General features: G+C 46.7%; 1 long non-coding RNA gene across 1 annotated transcript in view; it reads left to right on the forward strand.

Annotated features, from left to right (window-relative positions):
* Nucleotides 1-10807, forward strand: part of LOC103258676 — a 28118-nt gene extending 17311 nt beyond the window's left edge. Inside the window, exon 2 of the long non-coding RNA XR_504197.1 lies at nucleotides 10600-10807. This is a non-coding gene — a long non-coding RNA (uncharacterized LOC103258676). The remainder of the gene's footprint in view (nucleotides 1-10599) is intronic.
* The last annotated feature ends 2215 nt before the right edge of the window (nucleotides 10808-13022 follow it).

Consider the following 13022-nt stretch of genomic DNA (forward strand, 5'->3'; position numbering starts at 1 on the left):
TGACCCCAGGACTTGGGATTTCCTGCATCGAGCCCTTGACCTACCATCTATCTGCCTGCAGGCTGCCGTCCCTCCCCCTTCGCCCAGCAAAACCTTGGCTATCTTTCAAGGCTTCCAACTCCTCCTCCATGTTGCCTTCTCTAGTCCTTACCCTCACTGCCCTAGCTGGAAGGGGCTCCCTCTTTTTCCCCTCTGTCAGCATTCAGGTGTGCTGCACATACAAGTGACAATGCACTGCTTTGTACCATGGATGCTTGTGCCTCTGTTTCATTTCTTCTTTTTTTTGAGTCGGGATCTTACTCTGTCACCCAGGCTGTAGTGCAGTGGCACACTCACGGCTCACCCCAGACTTGACCTCCTGGGCTCAGGTGATCCTTTCACCTCCTGAGTAGCTGGGACTATAGGCCTGTGCCACCAAGCCTGGGTAGATTTTTAAAAATGTTTTGTAAAGCTGAGGTCTCACTACGTTGCCCAGGCTGGTCTTGAACTCCTGGGCTCAAGCAATCCTCCCACTTGGGCCTCCCACAACATTGGGATTACAGGCTTCTTGAGGTCAGGCACATTGTGTGTAATGTAATCTCCCTTCTTGCACCCAGGCAAGGCTTTGCCTACATTAGGACAATGGATAAACGAGCCATGAAGGACTTCGGGTATGAGGATTTACTGACCTGGTTTCTTTCTCTCTTGCTTGTCATGAACACTCACCATGTCTATTCTGTTTTTAGATCCCAAGTTCATTTGTTCAGCCACCTCGCTGGGTGCTTTAATGGAAGCTGTGATCTACTACCCAGACCCCCTTCAGAAATGAAGGAATTATTTTCCTAGCTCCCGAGGGTGCTGCTGGCAGAAAGCCCTCAGCCCACTACACAATTGTCCCATCCTCCAAGGGCGTGCCCCCTTCCTAGGGTAACCTATGTGAGTGGCTGATCTACATGGGTTTATAAAGGTCCAGACCCCTCACCCCAATTTGGTACAACTCTGAAGAGCCATCCCAGCTTCAGAGCTTCCTGGGACTAGCTGGGGCCTTCATCAAGACTCATCATAGCTCAGCTTCTCCCTCTGTCCAGTCCTGTTTCCTTCTCTTCACTGTTATAGCTCTTGATCCTAAGAGCGCTCCCTGATGGAAGTCACGAATGCCAAACTCCATCTCAGAGTCTGCTTCCCAGGGAGCTCAACCTACAGCAAGAGCCTCCCAAGCACCACGTTCTAGCTTGTGGGGCTCTAGTGGGAACAAGACCCAGTCCTTGCCCTCAAGGAGCATTCCATCTACTGAGAAGAGACAGACAATAGACAAACACACACACAATAAGTTAAAGGGGGCTATGATCAGAATATGCAAGTTGGAAAGTGACTCAAAAACCCAGGAGGACTGTTACTCTTAATGAAGAGGCTGAGTAGGCTTCACGGAAGAGTAACAACCAAAATAAAACAAGGGAGAGAGACGTGGAGACATCCTGCAAAAGAGTATACTAGGCAGTTGGAATAGCAGTTTCAAAGACTTTTTTTTTTTTTGAGTTGGAGTCTCACTCCGTTGCCCAGACCGGAGTGCAGTGGCCGCTCCCGGCCACGGCAGCCTTGACCTGCTGGGCTCTGGCGATCCTTCTGCCTCGGCCTTCCAAGGAGCTGGAACTACAGGCATGCGCTACCACGCCCGGCTGATTTTTGATTTATTGTAGAGATGAAGTCTCGCCAAGTTGCCAAGGCGGGTCTCGAACCTGCAGGCTCAGGCAATTCACTCACCTCGGCCTCCCAAGGCGCAGGATGACAGGCTGAGCCACCGAGTCCGGCCAGTTTCAAAGACTTTAGGCCAAAGAAACAGAAAGGAAGAAGGCAGCAGATGGGGACCCAGAAAGTCAAGTCATGTAGGGCCTTGTGTCAATGTTCTCCTTTCTGTATTGGAAAGTAGATTCATAGGTATTTATTATACTATTTGAAACAGTAAATAAATAGATATAATTTAGAAAGAGGGCCAAGCCTTGACAGAAAAATGAGTGTGTTGCCAAAGGTTAAGATTTTATACACTTGAGACTTAAGAGAGAGGAAGTCTATTTAAAGCCCACGAGAAGATGTTGGATATAAAACTCGAATTCAGGACCTGGAAATACATTTGCGAGTCATCAACATATAGATAGGACGTGAAGTGTGTGAGTGAGTGTGACAGAAAAGGGATCTCTGAGGACAGAAACTAGAAGATTCCAACATTAAGAGGGCGGAGAGCTGAGTAGGAACGAGCAAAAGTGATTGAGTAGGAGGGGCCCATGAGGAAAAGGGAAGGAGGGGTGATTTGCCAGTCAAATAGTGCAGGAAAGGTCAAGTCAGAGGGGTGCGAAGAATTGGATTTGGCAAAATGGAGGTTGTTGGCGATCTCAAAGGAATAGTTTCAGTGGGAGAGATGAAAATGCAATTGAGTGCGATCCAGGGTGACTAAGGGGACAGGAGGAAAAGGCAGTGAGTATACAAGCAGTGCTCCCGCGGATTTTGCCACAGAAGGGTGCAGACACATGGGATGGTAGTTGGAAGAGATATGGAGTCAAGGGAGGGACAGTTTAAGATGGCAGATATTTGTTCTTCCGTGACTGTTGACTGAGTGTCTTCTAATCGTCGGGCACTGGGAAAACTTTAGCAAGTGCTTTGGCCGCCTGCAGCCCACCTAAGGCAGCTCTGTAGACAGCTGTGTGCACGTTTCCCCACCTTAGACACACGTCAGAGCACCTCTCTGCGTTGCTACCTCCGGAATTCCTCCAAAACGTGTCTGTTGGCTGATGGGAATTATCCGGTTGAGAGGAAAACTGATGGTGTCGATGAGAAAAGACTCCACTGACAGGAGGGCATGGGAATCCGGTGCACAATGGCGGGGTTAGTTAGCCTTGGATAGGAACTGGGACAAGCTTCTTTGCCCTAAGTGGGAAGGAGCCAAGAAGGACAAGGCTGCAAGGAGGCTGGCTGATTTTATGGTGGGAATATAGGAAGGTTCTCTTCAGATTAATTCCTCTTTTCACAGTGATGTAAGTAGCCAGACCTGCAGCTAAGTGTGAATGGTAGTGAAAGGCCTGAGGTCTGAGGAAAGAGGAGAGAATGTGCGATGCCTGTCTAGCACACTCACTGGGTGTGGCGAGCAGGCCCCATCCTGGGCACACGGGGTAGTACGGAGATCCCTGCCACACAGAGCTGACACCGACGAGTCCACTAGAGAAACGTGCTCAGACTGCCCGGCAGGACTCGGACTGCTGGGGGCTGGAACCAAGGCCATGCGTGTGGGGGTGGGCGGCTACTCGAAGTCCTCGTAGAACGGTCAGCTACAGAGGTTCTGGTGTCCAACGGAGCGGTGTCCGGAGACTACGAAGTAGAGATAGGTAGATGGAAAGTAAAACCCCCCAATTTTAAGTATCTATCTAAAACTAAAGAAAACCCAGCCTGTATTGGCTCCATCTCTTGCTCGCACCCTTCTTCACACCCCTGTCACTGCTGCTCTAGTTCAAGGTCTCTGTTCTCGGCCGGACTCTTTAAATCGTCTCTTAACTTGTTTCTCTTTTCCATTCTTTTCTCCCTTGAAGCCAGTCTATTAAACCTTGTTAGATTACTTTTCCATAAATACAACTGTCAAATGTGCCACCCTCCTGCTCAGAAGCCCAAATGGCTTCTCACTTCCTACGGGAAAAAAATCTAAACTTATTTTTATTTTCAATGCTTTTTTCAATCGAATCCGCGATTTACCCGTGCCATTCCTGTATCCACATATTTGAATATCCTGCGCCATTCGGACGAGTTTACTCAAGGGCCCTTCCCCTCTACATGCTTCCGACAAGCATCAGGCTCTTCCCATGGAACCGTGCACCATCTTTGTCCTAGTGGATGTCACACCGCAAAGACCTGCTCAAGTGGCATCTCTCTCCCCACCCAAGTCTGCAGTGAGCCCTGCCCTCTCCCTCCGTCCCATTTAAAGCCACCAACTGTTTGTATTATTTCATTAGTTGTCTTACATGCTCCCTAAAGTTGTCACGATCTTTTGTGTCCCCTTCTTACGTCAGCAGCTAGATTGCAAACCCTTAGCAACCAGGAGTGATGCCCTAACTTCTCTGTCTGATCCTCAGCGATAATGCCCTTGGAAAGTCAACCCTTTTTCAGGCTTTAATTTTGTATGCTGACAGAGGCAAGAGAGATTCCATCAGGGAGCAATTCTGATTGGTGGTTTCAGTTACCAAGAGCTGACAGAAGCCACCTCCCATTTGTTTCCCCCTCATTAGGAAATTCTTTGTGTTAATTCAACATCTTGTCCCCTGACCTGTTTAAGTGAAGCTCCGTGGAAAGCAATTTAATTAAACCCTGGTGATTTTTGCAAGATTGCCAAAACTTCTAGCCTCTCTAGGCAGAACCATGGTTTATAACACGCAGCATTTTCAGATATACATAGCAGCCAGGAGCTCAGCAACTTCAAAGACAAGTTCTGTGAACTTCCTCCCACGTGGGTTGAGGTTACCTGGCTGGCAGACAGATTTTGCAAATGCAAATGCAGTTTACTGTCAAAAACCTGTAGCACGCCAAATGCAGCCTCCCTTCCCCCGCAAATACGCACACATACGCCCTCTCTTTCTTGCCTAAATAAATATGATAGCAGCCTTCTTGTTCCAGCAGAGTCCCAGCAATTACAGATAAAAACAGCAATTACCTCTTTATAGCATCTTGAGTTCTTGGCTCCCCAAATGAAAAGTCATCCTGTTTGAAGCTTGGTCTTTTCTGCACCCAGAACAGCCTTTCTATTTATTTATTTATTTTTTGGTGTTTTTGTTTTTGTTTTGTTTTTGTCCAGAAAAGATACACTGAGGGCTTACTCTTCATCAAAGTAAATGGGGTTCAAGAATGAACAATGCAAAGAAAAATAAGGCCTGAGTTTTGCCTTTGAGGGTTTTGCAGTCTACTGATAGGAGGCAGGAAACAGGTGGTTATTGAACTTAAGTTCAAGTGCTAGGAGAGATGAGTAAATTGGAAACAGTGGGAATACATAGAAGGAGAGACACCTTGGATGGAAGGAGAAAGGACAATTCAAGATGGTCTTCAGAGAGGTTGTCTTCAAAGGTGCTCAACTGATTGGCGGTTCCTCAATAAGCGAAACATAAGATAGTCGTATGACCCAGCAATTCCACTCCTTTGTATATACCACCCCAAATTAAAAACAGGTGCAGGCCATATCCAGTGGCTCATGCCTGTGATCCCAGCGCTTTGGAAGGCCAAGGTGGAAGGATCGCTTGAGCTCAGGCATTCAAGACCAGTCTGGGTGACACAGCAAGACTCTGTCATTATTTATAATATAGATTTTAAAAATGAAAACAGGTGCAAACAAAAGCTTGTTCACATAAGATCTTCAAAAGCAGGTGACGGCGCTAGTCTGACATGATGTTAGTTGTGCTGCTAAAAGTTTACATAGAATAGGCAGATTGATCAGTGAAAAGTTATTCCTCTATTAGCTATAGCAATTTTCTAAAATTCAGGAAATTGTATTAAAATGATCGTTTGTTGAATCAAGAGAAAAAGTCTTTACGAGACTTTATTTAAAGATAACTTAGCAACACAAACTTGAATACGGCCTTATTTTAGGAGCTACGTAAAACGAATTTCGAGGGCCACTCAGAAAAAGGTGAACTGTTAAGCATATGAACGGCCTCGGGATTCTATCCATTAAGTGGTAAAGGATGCTGCTGATTGGAGTGAACCAAGTCTTCTGCAACCATATTTCTGACCAAAATAGTTCAAAGAGGGCACAGACCGATGGAAACCAAAGGTGCGCCTCTGCTCAGACCCACTCCACAAAGGGCAGTCCCCTGGCACACTGGTCAAAAGGTAGCCTCAGGCTCTTTCAAAACACACTTTAATCACCAATCACCTTGGGAACACAATATCCTCTCCCATTTGTCTTTGGGCCTTGTTACAAGATGGATTCTTTTTTGGATTACCAGGATGTTTAAATTAAAACCTCTTTCCAAGGGGGTATCTTAGCTCATTGATTGAAGGTCTTTTTTTTTTTTTTTTTGAGTCACAGTCTCACGGTCACCATCGCCTCCACCTGCTGGGCCCAGGGGATCCTTCTACCTCAACCTTCCAAGTAGCTGGAACTACAGGCGCGAGCCAACATGCCCAGCTATTTTTTTATTTATTTATTGTAGAGACGAGGTCTCTCCAAGTCGCCCAGGCGGATCTTGAACCCCTGGGCTGAGGCAATCCTCTCACCTCTGCCTCCCAAAGTGCTGGGATTACAGGCGTGAGCCACCGTGTCTGGTTGATTGAAGGTCATCAGAAACAGGCAGAAATATTGTGAAACTCCAGAGCAGTGCTGGTCCACAGGAAATGCGAGCTACGTAGGAGGTTTTAAATGTTCCAGTAGCCACATTAAATAAGCAAAAATAAACAGGTGAAATTAATTTTAATAATATATTATTAACTCAATATTCAAAATAACATCACTTCAACATGTGATCCATATACATTTTTATTGTTATTGTTTAGCAGTAGGGTCTTGCTCTGTTGCCCAGGCTCGAGTGAAGTGGCATGATCTCAGCTCACTGCAGCCTCAAACTCCCAGGCTCAAGAGATCTTCTTGCCTCAGACTCCTGAGTAGCTGGGACTACAGGTGCACCACCACTCCAGCTAGTTTATTTTAATTTTTGGTAGAGATGAGGTGGGGGGGCGTAAGGGGTGAGAGTGGGAGGGGTAAATGGGGCAGGGGGCGGGGTGTCTTCCTATGTTGCCCAGGCTGGTCTCCAACTCCTAGTTTCATGCAATTCTCCCGTCTTGGCTCCCAAAGTTCTGGGATTACAGATAAGAATCATCACACTGGGCCTCAATATGAAAATTATTAATGAGAAAAAAACAGGCAGGAAACGATGGCAGAAAGGGAGAGATGAGAGGGAAAGAAAGCAAGAGGGTGGGAAGGGTGGGAGAACGTTGTTCAGAAACTGCATGGCACAGATATATCTCCCCTGAGAATGAACACTCTCCTCTTGCAAACACTGCTCTCATGGATCCAGAGCTCCAGAAATGCGTAAGCACACACAGCTACACACACGCCTCATGAAATAGTGTAGAGAATCTCTCGGCTCTTCATTGTGGTGCTCCTTTGAGGCGTCAGGCATTATGCCATTGCTCTTGGTTACTACCGAGGCTCAAACTCCCTTTTTGCCTACCAAGGTCCAGTCTCCACCGCTGACCTTCCTAATCGCCTCTGCGCAGTTGTCTTCTGGCCCCGAGGTTGTAGCTTCCTCCAGCTTCCTCGCCTGGTTAATAACTCCACCTCCACCCTGTCTCCCATCCACCTCTTCATTATACTGCCTAATGGTGTTTTCTAGTCCTTACCTCCTTGGCTTTTCTGCAGCACTGAGTCATTCTGTAATTCACGTGTGTTTGTCAAGAGCTTGCTATGTGCCATCCTGGGTGAGGTCTTAGGAATACCAAGACAAAGAAGGCCTTGGAGTCTTCTCTTCCTGTGGCTTCCTTCCCATGACATCATCTTTCTCTCTTAAACATTCCATTGTTTCTTCTACCAAAACCCCCCACAACCAGAAATTTTCTTCACAGGCCAGAGAGAACCCATCAGCCAGTTGTGTCATTGGTTTGTTTATTTGTTTTTTTTGTCAGGGTCTCACTCTGTCACCCAGGCTGGAGCACCATCACGGCTCACATCTGCTTCTACCTCCTAGGCTCTGGCAATCCTTCCACTTCAGCCTCCTAGTGGCTGGGATGACAGGCACACACCACCATGCCTGGCTAACTTTTTGATGTCTGTAGAGACAAGATCTCGCTATGTTGCCTAGCCTGGTCTCAAACGCTCGGGCTCAGGCAATCCTCCCGCCTTGGCCTCCCAAAGTGTTGGGATTACAGGCATGCGCCGCCACACCCGGCCTTGTTGCTTCCTTTAAAACTCATGTCAGCTCTACCCACCGTATTCCCACCCTCCACCATCTCCTCTGCTTCCATCCACAGCCCAACCACCGCGACCTCTTCCCGGGACTAGCGCCGTGCCCCGCAGGCAGGTCCTCTACTCCACGCTTATTCTCTGCAGTCCACAGCAGGCAAGGTGCTTCATTCACAAGGCCAGGCAGATCATGCCAGTCTCCTCAGAGCCTCCAGTGAGGTCTCCAACCAGCCGAGCGTAAACTCCAAGACCCTTACAGAGGCCTGCAAGGCTACGGCTGAAGGGCTGCCTTCTGTGTCCCGGCTCCTGCCGGATTCTCAGCCCTCCTGAAAGACTTCCTGGTACTCAGGCCCCCCCGGACCTCGCCCGGCCCTGCAGCCGTTTCCCAGACACCCTGAGTTCAACTCGACCTGCGCACATCAGCGCCTGTCTGGAATGCTCCTCCTCCAGGTCTCTCTCTGACGGCCTCTTCTTCTCAGGTTTCTTTTCAAGCATCACCTCCTGGGAGGCTCGTCATTCAATCAAAAAGTGTTTTCCCACCCCTACTTCCTTTCCTGCACCCCCCACCTCATCTCTGTCTAGCTCTTACTCTGTATTTATTTATTTATTTTTGAGTCAGGGTGCCACTCTGTGGCCCAGGCTGGAGTGCGGTGGCATGGTCGCAGCTCACCGCAGCCTCGACCTCCTGGGCTTAGGTGATCCTCCGCCTTGACTTCCTGAGCAGCTGGGGCTACGGACGTGTGCCACCACCCCTGGCTAATTTTTTTTTTTTTTTTGGTAGAGACAAGGTCTCCCTTTGTAGCCCAAGTTGGTTCTGCTTTATTTTCTTCATGGCACTATTTAAAACCATCCTGCTTCTTTGTGTGCTTGTTTGCCTGTCGTGTGTATTGTCTGAGACTAGAATGTAGGCTCCCAGAGGGCAAGGCCTTCATCTATCCTGGGACGTGGAGGAACGCAGTGTACCTGGGAAGAGCTCCTGCATGCAGACTCCCCTCCCCCTCCTACCACCTGAGTGCGGGGCATGGGGTCCACAAAGGGTCATCCTTGGGAACCTTTCCACATGTTCTCAGGAACCTCTGTTTCCACGGCAGCGTTTGCCAAAGTGTGATGAGCACAACAGCTGCCTCCAAATCCGGGATGATGCTTATCAATGCAGATTCCGGGGCCCAACACTGGATCTGACTAAATCTTTATACAACGTGGAGGCTGACACTTGCAACTAAGTAAGCTCTCAGGTAGTTCTTGCGCTTGATAAGCTTGAGACCCACTCTTCTTAGATTTCAGGAATGACCTTTACTGATTGCCAAATCTGTGTCTCCGCCTCGTTTCCAAGGGACCCCCGAGGGTTGGTGACTCAGCTGCCTCCGCATCTCTCACACCTGTGTGTTCCACATCTATGTGCTCCGTTCACACCTGCAGCCTCTCGCCTGGCTCAGGCATCACAGGTTTATCTGAATTGCTACCGTCGCCACTGAGCTAGTATCTGTCGGTTCTCTAAACCACACCACGAACCCATGCCAATTTTCCTTCCTAAAACCATCTGTGGTTGTCCATTCCTTCACTTCTGAGATGCTACCTCTCCAATATTCACAATAGCAAAAACATGGAACCCACCCTACTGCCCATTGAAAGTGGACTGAATAAAGAAAATGTGGTACACAGACACGAAGGAATATTATGCAGCCCTAAAGAAGGACAAAATCATGGACTTTGCAGCAAATTGGATGCACTTGGAGGCCATCACACTTAGTGATCTATCACAGAAACGAAGAACTGAATATCACATGTTCTCACTCATAAGTGAGACTTGAACACTCGTCACAATAGCACAAGGGAGGGATCGGCAGTCACGGGGCACTGCCGGCATAGGAGAGGGTGGCATGTAACAACACCAAGGACACCAGGTCCTAAACCAGAAAAAGTGATGGGCAGACAGGGGCCCAAACTTCACTTGCACGTAGATTACTTATGTACCCAGTTCTGACTTGTACCTCACATCTCTATAATTAAAAAAATAAAATAAAAATCAAGTTATGTGCCAGTTTCTCCAGAAACTTCTCTTGTCTCAGACAAAGGTGGTCCCTCCCTTCTTTGATGCCCAAGGAGCTCTGTCATCTCTTAAGTCATTTAGTAATTTGCCCTTTAGTACAGTTATTTATGTATCTGTCTTATTTCTTCAAATTCCTAAGTTCCATGAATTCAGGAAATGTGACTTATTCATCTTTGTATATTCCAAAGCACTTAGCTCGATGACAGGTACTCAATAAATGTTTGTTGAATGAATGATTGAGCTCATGTTTGGTTCAAAATATACTTTATCATTCTATATTTTTGCTCTTCCCGTGGTTAAAAAGGAAACCCACAGATATCAATTTAGTTCATTCATTTCTGCTCCAAGAAACACACGGACAGCCAAGCACTGATATCCATTTGTGATAATGATCAATTTAGATATTATGTTGAATCACAAAAACAGATTTATTATAATCAAGGAAGAGAAAACCGTTTGCTAATGATAACAAATAGCAAAAAAACCTCTGAGTCTTCAATCATGGTCACAAAACAGGATTCTAAGTGAATGCAAAGAGGCTTTGTGAATATTCAATTTGTAGCATAATTGAAACATGGGAATGGGGAGACTTGACTCTCAGTGCTTCACCCTTCAAAGTAACTTTTCCTTGTTCCTCTGTTTGCAGCCATTTGGCCTTCTCTCGTGTCAACATACGTCTTAGAGAACTGTGAGTGGCTGAGACCACCTGCCCTGGCCCCTGACCACAACTATCCTTTACTGTTGGGCTTGAGGAGGTATGTACCTGGCATCACAGCTGGGAATGTGAATTTTCTCCCCCAAGAAAATGATGCTATCAATGAGTCTAAATATATCAAATAAAAATTTTAATAATCCTTTTCTGTGATTTATTTGTTTAGGAAGGTGATCTGTCTACACTGCCCAGGCTGGAGTGCAGTGGTTATTCACAGCACTCAGCATAGGAGTTTTGACCTGTTCTGCTTCTGATCTGGGTGGGTTCGCCCCTCCTTAGCCAACCTGGTGGTGGGACCTTCCGCCCGAGAGGTCCTCATATTGATGCAGACACCCAGTAGGCATCGCACACTACAGCCCAGAACTCCTGGGTTCAAATGATCTCCCATCTCAGTCTCCTAAGTAGCTGGGACTACAGGTGTGTGCCTCCATACCTGGCTTAAAAGTTCTTTTATTTTTAGGGTTAAACAGGCCCTTGGGATCTGGCCTGGTAACCTAACCATATAACTTGGATGGTTTGTGCAAATACATTTTGCCTTCCTGCCAACAGATGAACTTTTGAAACACCCTCTTTCTGGACATACTTAGCAACTGGAAACTTGCTTCCTTTCTTCACTCAGTCCTACTGACTTTGCAGAATGGTTCTTGATCCTGTGGCTTCTGTTCCAGGAATATAGATGAGGTCAAAAGTAGACACACCATTTGCTGAATTACACTTGAAAGTGACTTCTTAGAAAGTCAGAAAAATAGCATAAACTTGAAACTGTACATATAATAATGCATTTAAGATAATTTTTGAAATTTTCTCTCTGAGATTTGTTGCCATGAAGTTTTGTTCATCTGGGCCAAGACAGCTTACTACTCACACAACTCACCTGAAACCAGCGCTGCTGCTCTCATCTGCCGAGAAGTCATAAACTCACAGGGTGGAAAAGCCCTCGGAGATCATCTGGTTCAATGCCCTTGTTTTGCCTACATGCTCAATGAAATTGCTTCAGTTGTATCTTTGTCATAAATTCTATGTGCCACAAATGTTCTGGATGCTTCCTATGGGTTACAGATGTAGCCTATAGGGTTCTATATTGAACCAGCTTTGCTTATAAAATTGCAGGGAGAATTAATGCATGGTGTCTCTGTGGATAATGCAAGACAGAAAAAAAAAATGTCAGAATCCATTTTACAAAGTGATATTTTGGAAATAAAAGACCACGGACTCAAAATTTTAAATTAAGACTTTGCATGCAGAAGGAATACATGAAAGAAATACTCATTTAAATGCAGGAAGAACAAATGAGTTGACGGTGACTTACTTGGCAGACTCCTTGGTACTTTGGAGACACATTCGGTCTTACATCTAACTTGTTTGAAAACTAGTGTAGTAACTTGAGCAAATAGAGCTTCTTTATGAGAAATGTCTTTCCCTGTGGTTAGAGATCTCTTTGTCCAAAATCCTTGGGTCTTTTTTTTTAATGATTGGATTTTTTTTTTTTTTTTTTTTTTAGAGTCAGAGTCTCACTCTGTCACCCAGGCTGGAGTGCAGTGGCATGATCATGGTCACAGCCTTGACCTGCTGGGCTCAGGCGATCCTCCTGCCTCAGCCTTCCAAGTAGCTGGACCCACAGGCGTGCACCTGAATAATCTGTTTTTTTGTTTTTGTTTTGTTTTTGAGTCAGAGAATCACTCCGTCACCCAGGCTGGAGTGCAGTGGCATGCTCACGGTCACCCCAGCCTTGACCTATTGGGCCCTGGCAATTCTTCCACCTCAACCTTCTAAGTAACTGGAACCATAGGCGTGTGCTACAACACCCGGCTAATTTTTTTGATTTATTATAGAGATGAAGTCTTGCCAAGTTGCCCGGGCTATTCTCAAACCCGTGGGCTCAGGCAATCCTTTCACTTCAGCCTCCCTAAGTGCTGGGATAACAGGTGTGAGCCGCTGTGCCTGGCTGATTTGTGGCACAGGAAAGCTGCGAGCAGGGGCCCTTGGCAACACAGAAGAGTTGTTCGGGGGATATTGTGATACAAGAGGATTAACAAATACTTCTGACTAGAAAAGGACGAGTGGAGTCTTCATCAGGTAGTGGAGAAGATGAGGAAATGGGGGAAGATGACAGAAAAGCAATGGGTACAGAGAGAAAGAAAACTATTGGTTGAGCGTGGTGGCTCAGTCCTGTAATCCCAGCACATTGGGAGGCCAAGGCGAGGGAATTGCTTGAGCCCAGGAGTTTGAGACCAGCCTAAACAACACAGTGAGACCCTGTCTCTGTAAAAATCAATTAACCAGCTGGGCTTGGTGGTGCATGTCTGTAGTCCCAGCTACTCGGGAGGCTGAGGTGGAAGGATCGCCTGAACCCAGAA

Source organism: Carlito syrichta, unplaced genomic scaffold (genome assembly GCF_000164805.1).
Source record: "Carlito syrichta isolate Samal-C Ts95f unplaced genomic scaffold, Tarsius_syrichta-2.0.1 Scaffold302326, whole genome shotgun sequence".
Lineage (NCBI taxonomy): Eukaryota > Metazoa > Chordata > Mammalia > Primates > Tarsiidae > Carlito > Carlito syrichta.